General features: G+C 36.5%; 1 protein-coding gene across 8 annotated transcripts in view; it reads left to right on the top strand.

Annotated features, from left to right (window-relative positions):
- The window catches only part of LRRC4C (leucine rich repeat containing 4C), a 485,229-nt gene that overhangs the window by 305,618 nt on the left and 162,189 nt on the right, over window positions 1–17,422 (top strand). Inside the window, exon 1 of one of the 8 annotated variants that reach the window (XM_077179997.1) lies at window positions 5,674–5,692. The exons of the other annotated variants lie outside the window; for them this stretch is intronic. The gene's annotated coding sequence lies outside the window, so the exon portion shown is untranslated. Of the gene's footprint in view, window positions 1–5,673; window positions 5,693–17,422 lie in introns of those variants that run through there. 8 annotated transcript variants of the gene reach the window in all.

Genomic DNA, 17,422 nt, shown 5'->3' with positions numbered 1-17,422 from the left:
AAGACAAGGTTGTTTGGGAAGAGGGTATTACAAATTTCAAATTGCTTATTTTCCTCAGCCTTATAAGCATTAATTAATATTCACCCATCTGTCTCCCTGTACTTCCTGCCTCTCTTCTCATGCAAATAAGGCTATCAGTTTAGTGTGCAGGCTGTCAGGCCATTAAGGGGCGCTTTGTGCTAATGCATTGCAAAAAATGAATCTTCTTGTTTCTTATAGTTAAGAGGCTGGCTTTGAAAAAGCATACCTCCAACTATGAAAACATAAATAAAATCTAATGCCAGACAAAATCTAATCATCAGAACTATGTGTTTTAACAGCTTATGAGAAGTGTGCAAGGGAAGAGTGAGGTGCATCCCTGCAGGAGTCTTCATCATGAAATAAGTCAAGGAACTGACTAAAAGGCTGTCTAGGTAGGACGTTGATGAAATCAACACAGGATAAAGACCAATGTCTTAAGGCATTTGGCAGCCTAATCTCATATAAAATCAATCACATGAATCTTTTAGGTTGGAGAAGACCTCTAAAATCAACAAGTCCAACCACTGATGTTCTCGACATTGTTAACTAGACAATAGCACTCAGTGCCACGTCCATTCATTTCTTGAATGCCTCCAAGGATGGTGACTCCACCATCTCCCTGGGTAGCCCACTCCAGTGCTTAACAACCCCTTCTGTGAAGAAATTCCTCCTGATGTCCAACAGAAGCCTCCCTTGGTGCAACGTGAGGCTATGACCTCTCTCCTGTTATTAGTTGTCTGACAAAAGAGACCAATCCCTACTTGGTTACAGCCTCCTTTCAGGAACTTATAGAGAGTGATAAGGTCTCCCTTGAGCCTCCTTTCCTCCAGGCTAAACAACCCCAGCTCCCTCAGCTGCTCCTTGTGAGACTTGCGCTCCAGACTCTTCCCAGCTCAGTTGCCCTTCTCTGGACACACTCCAGCACCTCAGTAGGAGGGGCCTCCAGCACCAGAGTCTGAGGCACCTAGTGAGGGCCCCCAAACTGAACACAGGATTTTAGGTAGATCATCACCAGTGCCAAGTACATCCTGGTCCTGCTGGTCACAATATTCTTGCTACAACCCAGGATGCCACTGGACTTCTTGTCCACCTGGGCCCACATGGACTCACATTCAGCACCCCCAGGTCTTTTGTGCTGGGCATCTCTTCAGCCACGCTTCTGCAAGCCTGTAGCAGTGCCTGGGGTTGTTGTGACTAAAATGCAGGACCCAGCACTATCTTTTGAAACTTATACCATTGGTCTTGGTCCTTGGTCATCTATCCAGCCTTTCCACATCCCTCTACAAAATCTTCCTACCTCCAGCAGATGAATGCTCCTGCTCAACTTAGTGTCATTCCCAGACACTTGTGTCTTCCTAAGGTTGAATATTTCATGATTCTGCAATCTTAAATCATTCCTGCTGAAAATTATGAGATTTTCTGTTTTGAAGGTGGACAGGGGAGAGTAAAGTGATGGCTGAAACTTGATTGTTGGTGGTCTGCACGTGTTTTAGTGAATCTTATTCCCTTATTTGTCATCTGCCCTAAATTTTTTAGTATCTTCATCTATTGCAATTCTTAAAATATTAGACACAGGCTGAATGATAGATCCACCAAGAGACATTCTTGACTCTGGGACAATCTATGAAATTAGGCATCTGAACAGTAGACTTCATATATTTGCACTATCTGAAAAGCATCCATAGTTATAGCAGTAAGTAGGAGAGGGGAACTTTAAAAGCCCTCCAGTATGAGAACAGCTTGTATTGCATATAAGTTACTCCTTTTAAAAACTGAAGAGGGCTGTCTGTTTTCTTTGTTTTTCAAGTGCTCATTTCTGATCATAACTATTCTGAAAAGTGAATCATAATGGAATGAACTTTTTAGCTTCTCTCATTTCCTGGTAGAAATATGCCTTGGAGCTTGAGGATTTATCTCTCTCTGAAATTATTCTATTTCACATGTTCTCATTAAGCCTATTAAGTCTAATGCTTATCTGAATTCTATTAATCTCATTTTGTGTGCTATCTTAGCACAGCTAAAACTATATATTGAGGGTGCTTCATTTTAAACTTAAAAAAAAAATCCTGCTTTTGGCTTTAATTGAATATAGCCTTCTTCTTTGAATGATAAAGATAAGAATCTCTAGGGAAGTTCTTCCAGTCAGGGTTGCCAAATTTGGAGTATCTCTTTTGCATTGTCCATATAACTGTCTAATCACCACAGATTGTTGGGTAATCTTCAAATCATGAGCAGGTGGCCAAGATCACCCATGTTAGGGCCTTGAGTGTACTAATATCTCTAATGACCCAGAGCAGCCTCAACTGTGGCCTCCATCCATATCTCTGTCTGTAAACCAAAGAGTTCTGTGTTGGCTCAGTCTGGAGTCTTCAGTCTCTGTCTGAGCTGTGCTGGCAGTGTTGGTTGCTGACTGGCTCAGCCATTTGTGTGCACAGACACAGATCCTGTTGTTCTGTGTCCTAACCCATGCACTGGTATCCTATCTTGACCTGTGCCTCTGAACCTGCTCACTGACCTCTGGATAACATCTCACCCTGATTACCTATAATTGCTTCTGACCCACAGACTGTTTTCCTGGTTTGATCTGGGACCTGCCCTATGGCTATGCATCTCCCTGCTGATTTGCACTCTTGGTTGAACTTGACCATTTTCTCTCCTACCTCTCCGATGGTGCTCTGCCTTGCTAACCTTTTTATCTCATTTGGCTTCTGTCTCCTCATCACTTAGGGAGCAGCTAACCCTTGTTAGATGATCATTCTGCATTCAGATCTGTGATGAGGAATGATAGCAGAATTACAGTCTATGAAAGCTGCCTCATCATGCTTTGTGACATGATGGTCAAATACAGACTGAGAAAGCACAGAGTTTAAAAACAGGCATATTTTGGAACCCTTTTTAGAATATTGTGAAACTATTTATATTTGTGTAGTGTCATCTCTACCACATCAGACATAGTACATAAACAGAAAGGAAAAGTTCAGTTCTGAAAGTAGCCACAGAAATAAGCGGGGCTGTATTAAGACTCTTAGAATTTGATTAAAAACAAATCTGGTCTTGGAAGACATTCTAATTTTAGGAACTGGGCTGCAAATTGGCAGCTGACTTATAAGTAGTCTTTGAAAATACCCATAAATAGTGGCATGTCTTGTGGAACCCAATTTTCATGTAGTACTTTTTGTGACCACTAGGTCACAATCAGTAGGCAAATTGCAGTTACTGGAAAAAGGGACAAGTATGGACTAAAGTCAGAACACTGCTGTCATGCTCTCTGCTGCTGTGTTCAATCTGTTCTCTTTGTGTTGAGTCTGACTGCCTTAAGAAATGCTTTACTGTGGAGATAATTTTGGCTAGCCACACCAGACATGAGACCAGCCAGTACCAAATACCATTTCCACAATTTGTTGGTATTGCACAAGTGTATCCAAGCTAGCTAGGCAATTGTTTTATTCATGCTTGAAGAATGTCACTGGGAGTAAGTTCCTGGATCTAGTATTGGAAAGAATCCTGTCATCCTCATTACTATTTATAAGACCTGTATTAGCTAGTGCCAAATCCTGCTCTGGAATAGAGAAATGGAAATCTAGTGGGTAATAGAAATGCTAAAACTTTACTTACCTGTCCCTCTGGTAGAATGATTATGAATTTGGGGGAAAGAGTTCTTGAAAGTGTAGTCACTTGGTGGAAGAACTTGCTGGGATTTTCTTGCTCTTGTTCGAGTGGGTCTCATGGCAAGGCCCTTGGATATTCTGCAGCCAGGACTTTTCTTGCTCTCCCTTTCTACTCAAAGTGCATTACACAGCTATTGACTGAGATCTCTTTGTACTTCGTACAAGTTTTCTAACACATAGTCTAGGATAGCCTTTACAAATCAAGGGTACTGCTCTTGCTCATGACTATTGTAGTTGTTGACCTTCAAAATGACTGTCAACAACAAACTATCCTGTTCTAGAAAAACAGACTTGTTTGATAATATATATGTCATATATACTCATGGCACAGTATGTATGGTAAGATGTATGTTAAAGACACATACCTTCCTAAATCAGACAAGATCTTAAAATTTTTCAGTTGTCCAGTGCTTGTCCTGGCTGGCACACAATTGCTGTATCCATTTGGTCAGACAAGTACACCTCAAAGCTATTTATAGTGTTTTGATATTCTAAGTTTTTGCTGTTTGTTTACTTTTTCTTTGCAAAAGATAAGACTTACTGGTGAAATTACCACTGAGTATCCTTTCTAACTTGGTACAATTAAGATGGTTGTATTTTCTATGGTTGTATTTTCTGTAATGTTCAATGTTAAGTTTGTAAGGATAGATTGAAGGTTTTCCTTCACCAAAAGCTAGGGTGTGATGTGTCCTGAAGTTGAAATACTGTAGAAGAGGCAGTAATGGTACTTTTCAGACTGCATGCTGCGTCAGCTTAGTATGGGTTGGATTTTAAAATGCCTTTAGAAGGAGAATGTTTCTGGTTCCTTCCTTTCTTCTTTCAAGTAATTAGTCCTAAAATGCTTCTGAAGTTCCTCTGATACAGCCAATACCTAAATAAGACAGTGTTAAAATGGTCAATGATGAAATCAGGAAAATACTTTGTTAGAAATTGAAGACTAAGTAGTGTAGATACTGATTTTCATTAGATAGTTACATATTTCAATAACTAAATACATCTGAAAGTAGCTTGTGAATGCATGTGTGTTCATCACACAATTATTGCTTTGCTCATCAGAATAGTATCATGCCTATGCTGTATTTGAGAGATCAGGTATAAGTATCATATTGCATATGACATTACCTGGAAGTTGACTGCATGGTTTTGGAAAAAAATTTCTAAACCTCAAGGGCAACATTTTCTCAGTTTATTACACTCTGTTTATTACATATTTTTAGTAGCTGAAGTGTTTCCTTAGAAAATATCATAAGAAGACAAATGCAAATATTGAGATTAGTACATGAGTTGAAAAATGATGCAGCATATTTTGAGGCTTTTATCTCTAGTTTCTGAGCTGTAAAGTCACTTATAGTTCATGCATCTATGCCTGTTTCTCACAGATTGAAAAAAAAAGCGAGAAAAAGTGAGCTTCAGCTTTTCATTGTTTATTATGTTAAAAACAAAACCTCTACAAGTGTCAGATAAAAAAATAATGGATTTTCCATTAGTTCAAGAAACTACTTCAAGTGTGCAGATTAAAAAAAAGGGTCCTTAACAAAATGGTTTTGGTAACATTGAAATTTCTTTTAAATTGAGTTGCCAGAACAAAGAACAAGTCTAGACTAGGCTTTTGAAACCTATTTGAAACAGAAGAAAATTTTATGAAGTTGAGTTTATTCACTGCTTAGCTGAAAAGCTTATTGTATTTAGAAATGCCTCCAAAACAAGTTTGGACTTGTAAACAAGCAATTTTACTCCTGAAGTACTTACACTTAAAGAAAGGTTATGTATTTTAACATAGGATTTAGACCCGTCTCACAGCTGCACCTAAGGACACTTTTCTTTGCTCCACAGGTGAAAAAGTTTTGTGTTGCTAATAGAGAGCTAAGAGGCACTTCTTGTTTCCCTTCATTTTTTTCTTGTTTCCCTTTTTTTTTCATTTTCTCTTTATCAGCCTTTGCGTAAGAATGCTCTGGGAGTATGTACAAGAAAAGGAAGCCGTAAATCATCCTTTCCCATATGAGGTAAACACCTTCATGTTTTTTGGCCTTCCTTCTCAAGCTGTTTTATTTACTCCATTTCTTCTTTGATGTTATTTTTAGTGAGTCTAGGAATCATATGTCAGATCTGGATAGCATCCATGTTAATCTGTTTGTTCAAAAAGCAATTAGATAATTTGATGATTAAATAATGTGCCTATTCTAGAAAGCTCTTTGAGTACATATTGAAGTGTGAGATATTTGGATCAACCAAGGTAGGAGAAAGCACTGAATTAACTATTTCACATGTGTGTTATAGGCATGTAAAACCTTGTGATACATTATAGATGTGGAGGAAGGTATTGGTGGTAATCTAGAGCTTTTTGTTAGCATTTAGGACTTTTCATTGAAGAACATAAATTATTATTATTATTATTGTTGTTGTTGTTGTGTGTATATTAATTTTAGAATTCACAAACAAGACTTTTGTGGTTGTACTTGGGAAGTCCAGAGATGAATGAGATTTTCTTCCAGTGAAGTAACTGAAAACCTTTTCAAGTTGATATAGTTTACCCATTGCATATTTACCCTCCAAAGATGAGCTTGAAAGGCTATGAAGACTGATTTTATCAGTCACACTTAACCTCTGAATCCAAAGGACCTTTTACTTAGCACTTGAGGAAATACTGAAGGCACTTTTCTATTTACAGCTTTTGACAATGCAGTAAGCCTCAAAGGCCTTTCTTCCTAAATTAAATAAAATCTGTAGTGCAAACTATGCAAATGTGTTTTGTCATTCGCCCCCCAGAGGTGCCTCTTAGCATTTTATCTCAGTGAGCATGATTAAGTTAGAGTAGTGGTTTTCCTACAAGCACCTGTTGTACATCTAAAGTGAAAAGTTAAAAAAAAAAGATAGATATTGGGGAAAAAACTTACATCTCATGGCTTTTTGCCATGTCTCTTTTCTCATCAGGGAATGACATTAGCACTGCCAGCTCTAAATGTGAAATCACTGTACGATATCCACCACTAAGAGTGTTTCTGATGATTTCATGTGTGAGGTTTCTGTGCCCTAGCCTAAGCTTTCTTATTCCAGTTAGATAAAATTTAAGGTTCTCAGCACTTGAATAGACTATGCTAGTAATCCATGTAGCTCAGACAGAACTTATTGCAGATGAAAACTAGGGCTGTGGGGTAGGAAGTTCAGAAAATATCTTTTTTGACTTCATCATGCAGTAGCATAGAAATTAATTGCACAGAGGGTAATGTCAGCTCCCGTCAGCAGAGCCTGAGTCTAGTTAGCAAAAATGTGGATGTTACAGTCTGTGAATTTTTGATTACTAGATGATGTATAATAAGCAGGAAGAATGGTTTACATCCTTTATTGACAGAAAATGTGTACAGGGTGATTAGTGCCCTTGTCAAGTAACCAGGTAATGTTGTATCTCACTGCCACAGGTCTGTGGTTTTCCTCATGAAGAGATCATCTGATTGATGTGCTTTCCATTCTCCATGCTTCAAAAAGAAGTTTTTTTTGACAATAATCTGTCATTGGTGGTGTTAAGTCATTCCATACCAGGACTTCTGCATTTTAAGTTTATACATAGTTTAAAATGTTTTAATTTCAAGGCTATCTAAATCTAACTCAGCTTGAGTAAATGAAGGTAATAATGTAGTGACTGACACTACTGAAGCCTTTCTTCAAGTATCATTTTTATTTAATTAAGCCTCAACCATCTGACTTCTCCTCAACCAAGAACACTCAGGACTCCATCATAATCAGAACAATTAAGACTAAATATTGATCCGTTATCATAGCAGGAGCAATGATCTGTCTTTTAGAGACTGTATCATACCACAGTCAAGTAAGTATTGCAGAAATAGAAGATATAATAAGATATAGCCATATATTAGGTACAGCTCTGAAAATGAGAAATTGCACCCTAGATAATGTACAGACCTTCTGAAAAGTGCATGATTATCAGGGGAGTTTGCTTAGTAGATAATGATGTATTATTGAGAATGGAACTGTGTAAGTTGAAGTGCTGGTAAAAGATGAGGGTAAACCTTCAAGCTGTTGAGGCGTAATAACTGGCTGGAGACACAGTAGGTGTTTTGTCTATTCATCTCCTACAAAGCCCATTTTTTTCCCCTACATTTTCTTTTAATTTCCATAGGTAGTTGTCCAAAGAAATCAACCATGAAAGGTATATGAGTTCAGTGAGCAACCAAAAAGCTTGAGCTAGTAAATGCACAGCCTCCAGCCATGCTCCTGGTGCCTTTTTCTTCAGTTGTCTTAGTAGCTTTATGTATCTATGATGGATGATGTGATACAGGATACTGACAAAACTGTAAGATTCTCAGACATCTCTAAGGCTGCAAAAGAAGCTCTATGTGTTTGTGAGTATGCTGGCATTAAAATTAATATTGCCAGAACAGCATTTTAATGGTTTTATACAGTAGACCTACTACAGCTACTGTAAACTACAGTATGAGTTTAACTTTACTAATGACAAAGAGATTATCTATAGCTGTATGGGTAAGACATGGGTCTCTGGTGGTTTTAATGACAACAATTCCTCTCTTGCATTGTGTTTTCTAAAAATCTTGGGGAAAATCTATGTGTATAGGAAAAAATATCTGGCAAGATTCTGAGAAACCTTAACTAAGGTAGAAGAAGGAAACATAGTAAGAATGAAGATTTTTAGTTAAGTGTATTTAGGCCTGCTTATCCTAGAGCAGTTTCTCTACCTTTTTTTGAAAACCAAAACACAGCAGAGTATCTCCTTATAAGAAATCAGGATTCCAATCAAAGAAATAGTGAAACTATTTGTGAAGTTTAATAGTTTGTCTCCTTGCCATTCAAATATTCCATGAGTAAATAAGCTGAATAACTGTTATTCAGTTATGATATTTCCACTGGAGAAGTATTGAAACTATAATAACTTTGTTGGCTGCAGAGCTGTTTTGAATCATGGTGGAGAAATAGGGATTTCAAGTCTAATGCCTTTTGAAAGAGAATGAGAAGCTGAGAAAAGATTTCAGAAGTGTATGGTCAGCAGCTAATGGACAATTGCACAGCTTTGCTCAGATTTTCCTGAAGAAAGGTGATGTGGTTGTTTCCTCAAACTTCCCTATGTTGTCTTAAGAGCAAAAGATGGTTGGAATGGTGTTTCTCTCTACAACCAAATAATGACTGGTATTTTCTCTGAGGTACACAAATAGAAAATGTAGAAACTTAGATATATATGTGTATATAGATGTATGTGTAAACCTTCATGTATTTGTGTATGTGTATTTTTATATCTGCATATATAGATAGAGTCAAACACAGGGGTGTTTGACTAGAGATCTCCAGAGTCCTTCCCACTTCTAATACTTCTTTGACAGATAACAATTTGAAAATGAGAGAGCATTTGCTACAGGTAGGTAGCTAGCTCACTGCAGTGTAGAATTTAAAAGATGGTGTAATATTTAGGCAATTCTGGCTTTTTTTTCCCCTTTGGTAAGCCCAGTTCTTTACTTGGAATGCAACAGTCTCTCCATGTAAAAAATAGCCTGCATTTTCATGCGAAGTATTACTTGGTTTTCCTTAAGCATTGGGTGCTCCTTCTGCTCTCATGACAAATAGTGAGTTCCTCTATTTTACACAGACTGGAGGACCTCAGTGGGACAGGCTGTTTCTAGAAATCTAACTTTGTTGTGCTGAGTACTCAGTTACAGAGATTGAGCAACCCTGAACATGATGTGAGTATTATTTTATCTGCAAATAAATTCCTAAAAGGGCTGTCTAGGTGTGTTCTTACTCTATGCTCTATTTAATTTTCCTGTGTTCTCTAATTTTTAGTAGACAGTAGAAATTTTATCATATTATAAGGCATAAAAGGTGATCAGTATCCAATGCATTTTATGGGTCTGTGGGGTTTTTTTTAAATGTCACCTTCATTGTTAAGAACAAATAGCATGTAAGAGCAAATTTTATTTTTGCTTTAAGCAAGCGCGAAGCAAGCAAACTAAAACTTCGTTCTGTTATAGTAATTGAATCTTAGAAGAGGGGACTGTGCACTGCAGAATTTGGGTAAAATTGAAGTACCACATAGAAATTCAAGGCAGCCTCATTTTTGATATTTAAAGGGGTAATATAATAGCTTAAAAGTATTTTCATGACTGTGATGGATTCCATAAAAATTATCAGCAGATTGATCTGAAATACTGGCTATCTTGGTAGATTTGTATGCAGCACTCAATGGTTTTGTTTAAGCTTCAATATTATTTGTTTGTAGCAAGAAAACCAGATTTCACAGGATATCCTTAGTATCCTAACAAGATGTTACTTTGTAGCTGTTACTTTTCTTTACTCATCCAAAGAAGAACTAATATTTAAATTTATTGTTCACTGTTTTTTTAAAGCAATTGTCCTATATTTTTCTTCTTCCTTGTGTTTTGACTTCATTGAAATTAATATAGCTAATCCTGTGTGATACCTTTCAATAAAAGTTTTACACACCCCAAATCATCTTTCATATCCCAATGATTTAGCTCTTATCGATTTAATCAGTAGTGAAGAAAATTATTGTAGTCTGATGCACTTGGAGTTTTTCACAATTGCTATCAAAAAGATTTTTATTGACCAACTTTATTTACCAAATATTCACTTAAGCCTAACACAAAGATCCATGCGGCACTGAGATTACAACAATTTACAGGTAAAACATGTGTCACCTAAAGAAAGTAAAAAGCTCTTGTCATCATGCACTTCTGTAACATTGGATTTCTCTAAACAATATATTTGTGGTTCATGCTGGCATTGGAGCTTTGAGCAAGTTGACTCATTTAGTGCTGGCTTCAAGGTCTATGTGTTTCTGATCTATATGAATATTAGTATAAGTAGAAAATTCTTGCCATGGTTTTAGAATTCAAATGCTATTTGGTATTCAGGTGATATATATCACACTTGAAGGCATGCTTGCAAAATGGATAAATGGTTTCTGAAAAAGTTTACAAGGAAATTACAAGTAAATCAGTGATTAAGGCTGATTGCAAAGACACATGGGATGGCAAAGCTGCTGTTTTTCCTTGCATCTGTCTTGAACCTCCAGTGCACAGAAACTGAAATGTACACAGTAAACACTCTCCACATGGCCCAGATCACTACTGGTACTCTTGGAATCTAGTCTCAGCATTTGGAAAGTTTCAACATAAGTCATAATTTCATAAGTCATAAACTTCAGATGAAATTTATGTAAGGGCAACTCTCTGTACAGGACTGTCCTTTTCACTAATGAAATCTGAGTGCTCTACTGAGACAGTGGCCTTTTCTATCTTATTCATCTCCCTGAAAAAACAGGGTAAACTCTCAGAGACCATTTCTTTGTTGCCTTATAAATATACTGCGTTGAGGGGGGAAAAAAAAACCAAGAGAAATTAAATTGCTTTAATTTAGTTCAGGCAAATAAATACAGAAGTGTTTGGTTCCTTTTATTATCTTACAAAAGCTCTCCTATTGGCTTCTTAAAGCCACCAGAATAATCTAAACCCAAAACAACATGCAGTTTATGCAACAGAAAACTGAAAAAGAGAGTGTAAGGGAATGAGTTATAGTTTTGAGACTTGTTTTTTTTGCCTTCATTTCATTCATGGGTTCAGCAACCATGTAATGAATTTGTAGAATAATACAGAATTATTTCACTTAGTTTTCCTGGGGTAGCTAAGTTCATAAACTGCATGCAGTCTTGAAATAGATATTTTCATTATATCTGTAAAGTCCCAAGTTGAGCACTCTGATAATATCTGGTGTGTGTGGTGTAAATAGTTCGCAGAATGCAGTTGTGATCTTCAGCTTAGATCATTCAGCAGGTCTGATTTGAGTTCTCACTTTACAATTCTCCCCCTTGAATTATGACTGTGATATTCTCTAATAAAATAATTTCATCATGGCAAAGCTGTGTTTGTTTAACATGAAAAAGGTATATTTTAGAGAAATATAGAAAAAAGTATATTTTAAACTCTTGTACCTTTTCTATCGGTATCTGACCATTTACATGAGGATCTTAGACTAATCTTCCAAAAGGCCCTTCCAGGCTTCCCTTTCTCTCTGTTTGTCTTCCTGTCAGAGCTCAATGAGTCCTCATGGACCCTGGCAATTCTTACTGGACATGATGCAATGTTTTAAGTATTTTCATGCTTTGTTCTCTTCTGGTAAAAGTCAGCTTTTTTTATTCTGAGTGTTAATGATTTTAAAAGCTTATATCTTTCTTATTTTTAAACAACTTGCAAGGTTGTGTGTTCTTGTATAGGAAGTCAAACTGTTCCTCTTTTTCCTCCCAAACCCTAGTAAAGCTAAGGTGCAAAGACAAAAGAAACAGATGTATATAATTTTACAGTATCTTCTACTCCCTGTTCCAACCATACATAGTATATTTATAAATTTATTGTCACTTTATTTAGCATTACACATAAACTATTTATTTGAGATTCTACACTACTACACATAGCATCTTTACTGCTCTTCTGATTTATCACAACCTACCATAGTTTGTAAATGTATGGAATGTAGGAAGTCCTAAATGTGCAAAAGGACACAGCATTTTTGAAGAGTAAAACATGGTTAATTCTCCCAATGACCACGTTGTCACTGACTGCTGAAGCAGAGAGTTTAGATGCAAGCAACTTACCTATATTTGTATTCATTAGTGAGTGGTTCAGCAGTCACTGGGAATTTGCATGGAGTGAAGTGGGCTAATTTAGTTACATAAATCTTAAAGAAATTCATTAGCCCACCTCCTGTCCTCTTATGTTTTAAGGCAAAACTCAGATGAAAGGCAAACATACAAAAAACCTTCATGCTTCCAGCAGTTTGATTCCTCATGGAATCTGGTGGAGAATCCTATGCTGTTTAGTTAGAATCTTGCTGTGAGACAGCCTCCAGAATAGCATAATAATAGGGAATGGTGTCTCAAAGAATTGCAGAAGTGGCTATTTTTTAGTCACTAGAAGAAATCTTTTCTAGATGAGTAACTAACAGATTATATTCTCACAGGCTCAGTCCATTTGCCAGTAGAAACAGACATCCTGGGTATTGTCAGTCATCAGTTGTACTAGGTGGGCACGTCATCTGGAAGACACAGAGCATGTTAAATAAACACTTTAACAAATGCTTTAATTTCTAAACCCAGGGTCTGATCTTTTGAAAATGCAATTAGTATGGAGCAACCTTAGAGATGCAGCCCTACTTCTGTTATTAAGTGCAGTGTCTGTACTCTCAAGTGTTAAAAACTCCCTCATAATCTTGTGCCTATCCATTCTAAGTTTCAAAATAACTTTCAAAGACATTGGTTGTGTCTATCTGCAATATGAATGAGTCTAAGAGGTTCATCTTGGTACATCATATGGTGAATGGAAATTTCCTTAGGAAAGACCCCTGATAGTGCTGGTTTCATATGGACAAGTGGATTGTACCATTTATTTTCCTAGGGGTGAGAAGATTGTTCTTAAAAGCAGAAAATTACTCTAATTTTTCATCTTTGCCGAAACTTTGTCTTTTTTGTTTGCTGAAACTAAATTCTTTACACGAGAAACAGTTTTGATTAGTCAATCAACTTGAAATAACATATAGAATGGAAAGGAGAAGACTTCTAAAAGTGTTGAAATGTTTTGTTTCAAAATTATTTTCTTACTAAATAGCAAATTTTTAATTTGAAATACTGGCAATTTTTTTTTCTCAAAAAAAAAAAATCAAAAAATAAGATCAAGATTGCAAAATTAAATATTTTAGCTGTCCCCAGCTGAGCCTGTTGAGAAATTTCTGACTGTCTATTTAAAATTCTTTTGAAGTAAGAAAAGTAATATATTAGTAGAGGACAAAAACATCCCATCCAGTTCTTGCAGTTCCTCTATAAGAGGAGGTACTCTATAAGAGGAGGTACTGTTGAGATCCATGGGAAGGAAATAGCCTCCTAAACCTGCAAAGTGAAGCAGCTGCCTGTTACAGGTGTGGCACACATCAATGCACTCATTTACATATAGATATGTGACATAATTTAGGCATAGCGGCATCCTGAAGTAAACATTTGAAACAACTTCCAGGTGTTAGTGTAAACACTGATTTGGTATTTCAAGTGCATGACACAGTGTTCTTGTAGGAGATTCTGACAGTGAAAGGGTCTGCACTTTCTACCATATAGAATCTAAATAGAATTGCAAATCAGAATTACTCAGTACTCCTGATTCTGGCCCTTTTAACAAACTGAAATTCAAAATAAAACCAGCCTTTACTTGTTTCACTTTGCTTTCCAGATGTTTCTTGTCCTTTCAGAACTTGAATGTAGGCAAATTCCTATAGAAAATGCTTTCAAATTAAGATCTATTTGTAATCTGAATCTGAAAAATATCTATGTTTTTCAAACATTCTTTGTATATTTTGAAATAAAATTTAACAGCTGACTTTCACGTGAATATATCTCCTCTCCTCCTAAATTAGCATAGTGTCCAAATTTTAAAAAAATTACCAGATCTCCGCACCATTATATTTCCTTCTCTTAACAAGAATGTACTGTAGTATTTAAAGTCACATATTGTAGAGGAATTGCTTAACATAACCCACCTTGCTTCCTATATTAAATATAATGGAGAAATCTGTGTGTTGATTGACCCCAGAGAAATTTGCTTCCTGGCTAAAAAAGTTGGTACCATTGTATAAGGTGAGCAGAAATAATTCTGCAATAATTTGGACATCTAATTAAGGTGTTTGAGCACAGACTTTGAAGTAAGTAGAAATATTTTACTTGTCTGTTCATCTGTTGATGTTGGCTTAAAATATCTTTCATGAAAACAATCTTCTTTTGAGGAGGCTAGAAATATACTCTTTAATGCTCAGTGAAGCAGAATGGGATCAAAACCTCCTTAAATGCCTCATGATCAGCTGTTAGGAAATTTTAGTAGAACATCATATGTCCAACGGGCTCAAAAAAGTTGCAGCAAGCTAATCTTTACTCTGACTTGAGTTTGGATCATAGATTCCTTAAATGTTGAATTCACTGGTAAACAAGAAAGCTTGATTGTATGTTTAAATTTTTGTCAGGAGGTTCTCATCTGAGGATGAGACAACCATAGTGAGATGTCCCAGTTGCATGTGGAGCTTTGACAGCATATTTCTTCGGACCGTGGGACAAGGCAGTGCTATTAACATAAACGCTGTCAGATGCTGCATTGGATCTGTTGACTGTGTTGATTGCTGACATCTCATTTTCTCTATCTCTCAGGGGGTGGAGGGGAAGTGGTGGTGTATTGAGTGTTGAGCCTTCTTAAAATAGCTTCTGAAATGATCATTTGCAGCCCAAGTTTTCTGATAGGTGTCACAGTTTGCTGTTGCTAAATTCCAGTGTGGCCACTTATTCTAATACTGGATGCCTCATATGCTAATGAAATCATATATACCACATATATATGGGGTATTCAGAAATCATATATACCACATTTAAGTTCTGCTGTTTGATTTAGAATCTTAGAGTTGTAGAATCATAGACTGGTTTAGGTTGGAATGGACCTTTAAAGATCATCTAGTTCCACCCTCCCTGCCATGGGCAGGGACACCTTCTACTCTGCCTAGTTGCGCAAAGTCGCATCCAAATTGTCCGTGAGCATTTCTGATGATGCACTGCTTCTCTGTGCAACCTGTTCTTGTGCTTCACTACCCTCAGAGTGAAAAATTTCTTCCTTATATCTAACCCTCCCTCATTTATTTTAAAGCCATTCCTTCTTGTCTTAAAGCTACATACCCTTGAGAATGGGCCCTGTCCATCTTTCTTGTAGGCTGCTCCAACTATAACTCATAAATTATTTAGAGTACCTTGATGCTGGTTTTTAAAAAAAAAACTAACCTTAGAATTCATGCAATTACTGGTGGTATATTTAGCAATGATGTTAGAATGATTGCAGAAAAGGGACTTAGGAAAAGGTGAAGTTCTTTTAAAAACAGAACAGACTGACTTGAAGAAAAGTTTCTGAGACACAAAATAGATAAAGAATTAAGAAAAGTGAGAAAATAATTGCTTCAAACCAGTGGCCTTCAGGAATATGCCATAGTTCACTGAACTGGACCAAATTATCTAACAAATATATTCAATAACTTGTTGTGACTAAGGGTAAGACAGAATGTTTACGAGAAATTATTTTCTTGAAAAATAGCATTTGGTTTAAAGTGAGGAAACACGTAAGATGCTGTTAAAAACGGGAAACACAAATAAGCAACTTGTACCTAGCTTTCACAGAAATCAGAGTTCTGCTTAATTGAAGGCATTGAAATTCAGGCATCCCATTTTATTCCTAGCTAAGCTGAGATGCAAGCTTTGGTACACCATCAATTATGGTAACTTTAATGCTTTATTTCAGGTTTTTAAAAAGTTTTGACTCTCACTCCAGGTTAAGATACAGACTCCAGTAAGTCATACCCATCATATCCTTTATTTCTAGCAGTGATAAATATCCATTCCATTGAACACCAAATTTGGCCCTCTAGGTTTCTCTGTGATGCCTCTGTGAACCACTGTGCAAGAGATATTTTAGTCAGACGTTTGGCTTCCACTGGAGTACAGATGAATTTGTTCTGCCATCATTATTTGGAAAAAACAATTTTTGTCCTTTCTATTCTAGGTTAGCCATCTAACACTGCTGATAATGACAAGGGAAAGAAAAAAAATGAGCCACTTTCGTGTTAACCTCATTGCATTATGCCTTCAAGCTCAGTTTTAACATACAGCAGGACAAAGAATATTATATCTGTGCTGGGATTTTGCTGTAGCTATTGATTTTCTGTTTAAAGCTCTTGGTGGTTAATTGTGGCAATATAAAACACCAAAATAGTTGCATAAGAGTAAGGTTTTGTCCTTGGTGGAGTTAATACATTATCTTGATTAATCAAATTTCTTTGGTTGTTTTATGGAACATCAGAGCACAAGAGAATAGTGTGAAATCTGTTTATTTCCACAGGCAAGCAAAGTGCTAAATCAGAGGTAAGTCCCCAAATGGTATTTAAATAGAGGGAAAAATAATCCCCTTCTAAAGGTCTAATAGAAAGTGCTGGCTACTTGTCTGCTACCATCTGTAAGTGAGAATTGTTTCATCAGGTTTTCTGTATATATTTTGCTATTGGCCAAGGCATGTGTATATTTTTAGCTATTTGTTTTCTGTCTATAAACTATGTTTACCAAGGCACTCATCCATAAAGAAACAGAAAATCATACAAACAACTTTTTGCAATGACTGCTCACATTTCTTGAAGTCTTTATACTGATTTCAAGAGAGCCATCTGAAATGTCCCTTACTTGAAGAAATGACAATCAGATACCCCAGCTGTTAGGTAAATGTCCCCATGATGAAAACTCTACTTGTTAACAAGCCAACCTGTAATCCCAAGAGATTTCCACCTTTTTTAAGCTATGAAACAATATTATTGACCGGGATCTTACCTGCTTGGACTCTATTTTGTCCTTCTGTGCAAAGTTTGTAAAAAGTTTCAAGCTGTCTTTTCTGTTTTCTGTCTTGTGTTTGTGTCTTGGAAATGGGAATAGAATTCTATTCCTTCTCCCCAAAGTCAGTGCTATTTTTAATGAACTCTAATGGGTTTCTTTGAACTTCATCATTACTGCAGATATATAAATAGTAAACAATAATTCCAGGACACTGATATTTAAGGATTATGAACTATGAGTAACCCAAGTTACCCAAACAGCTTTTCTGTGGCAGTCTTGCAACAGAGTGCTTTGCAGTTTCCCCTCG

The sequence above is a fragment of the Agelaius phoeniceus genome, chromosome 6 (assembly GCF_051311805.1).
Source record: "Agelaius phoeniceus isolate bAgePho1 chromosome 6, bAgePho1.hap1, whole genome shotgun sequence".
NCBI classification, from domain to species: Eukaryota; Metazoa; Chordata; class Aves; order Passeriformes; family Icteridae; genus Agelaius; species Agelaius phoeniceus.
The sequence above is the reverse complement of the archived record's forward strand: the minus strand, read 5'-3'. Positions and strand labels throughout refer to the sequence as shown.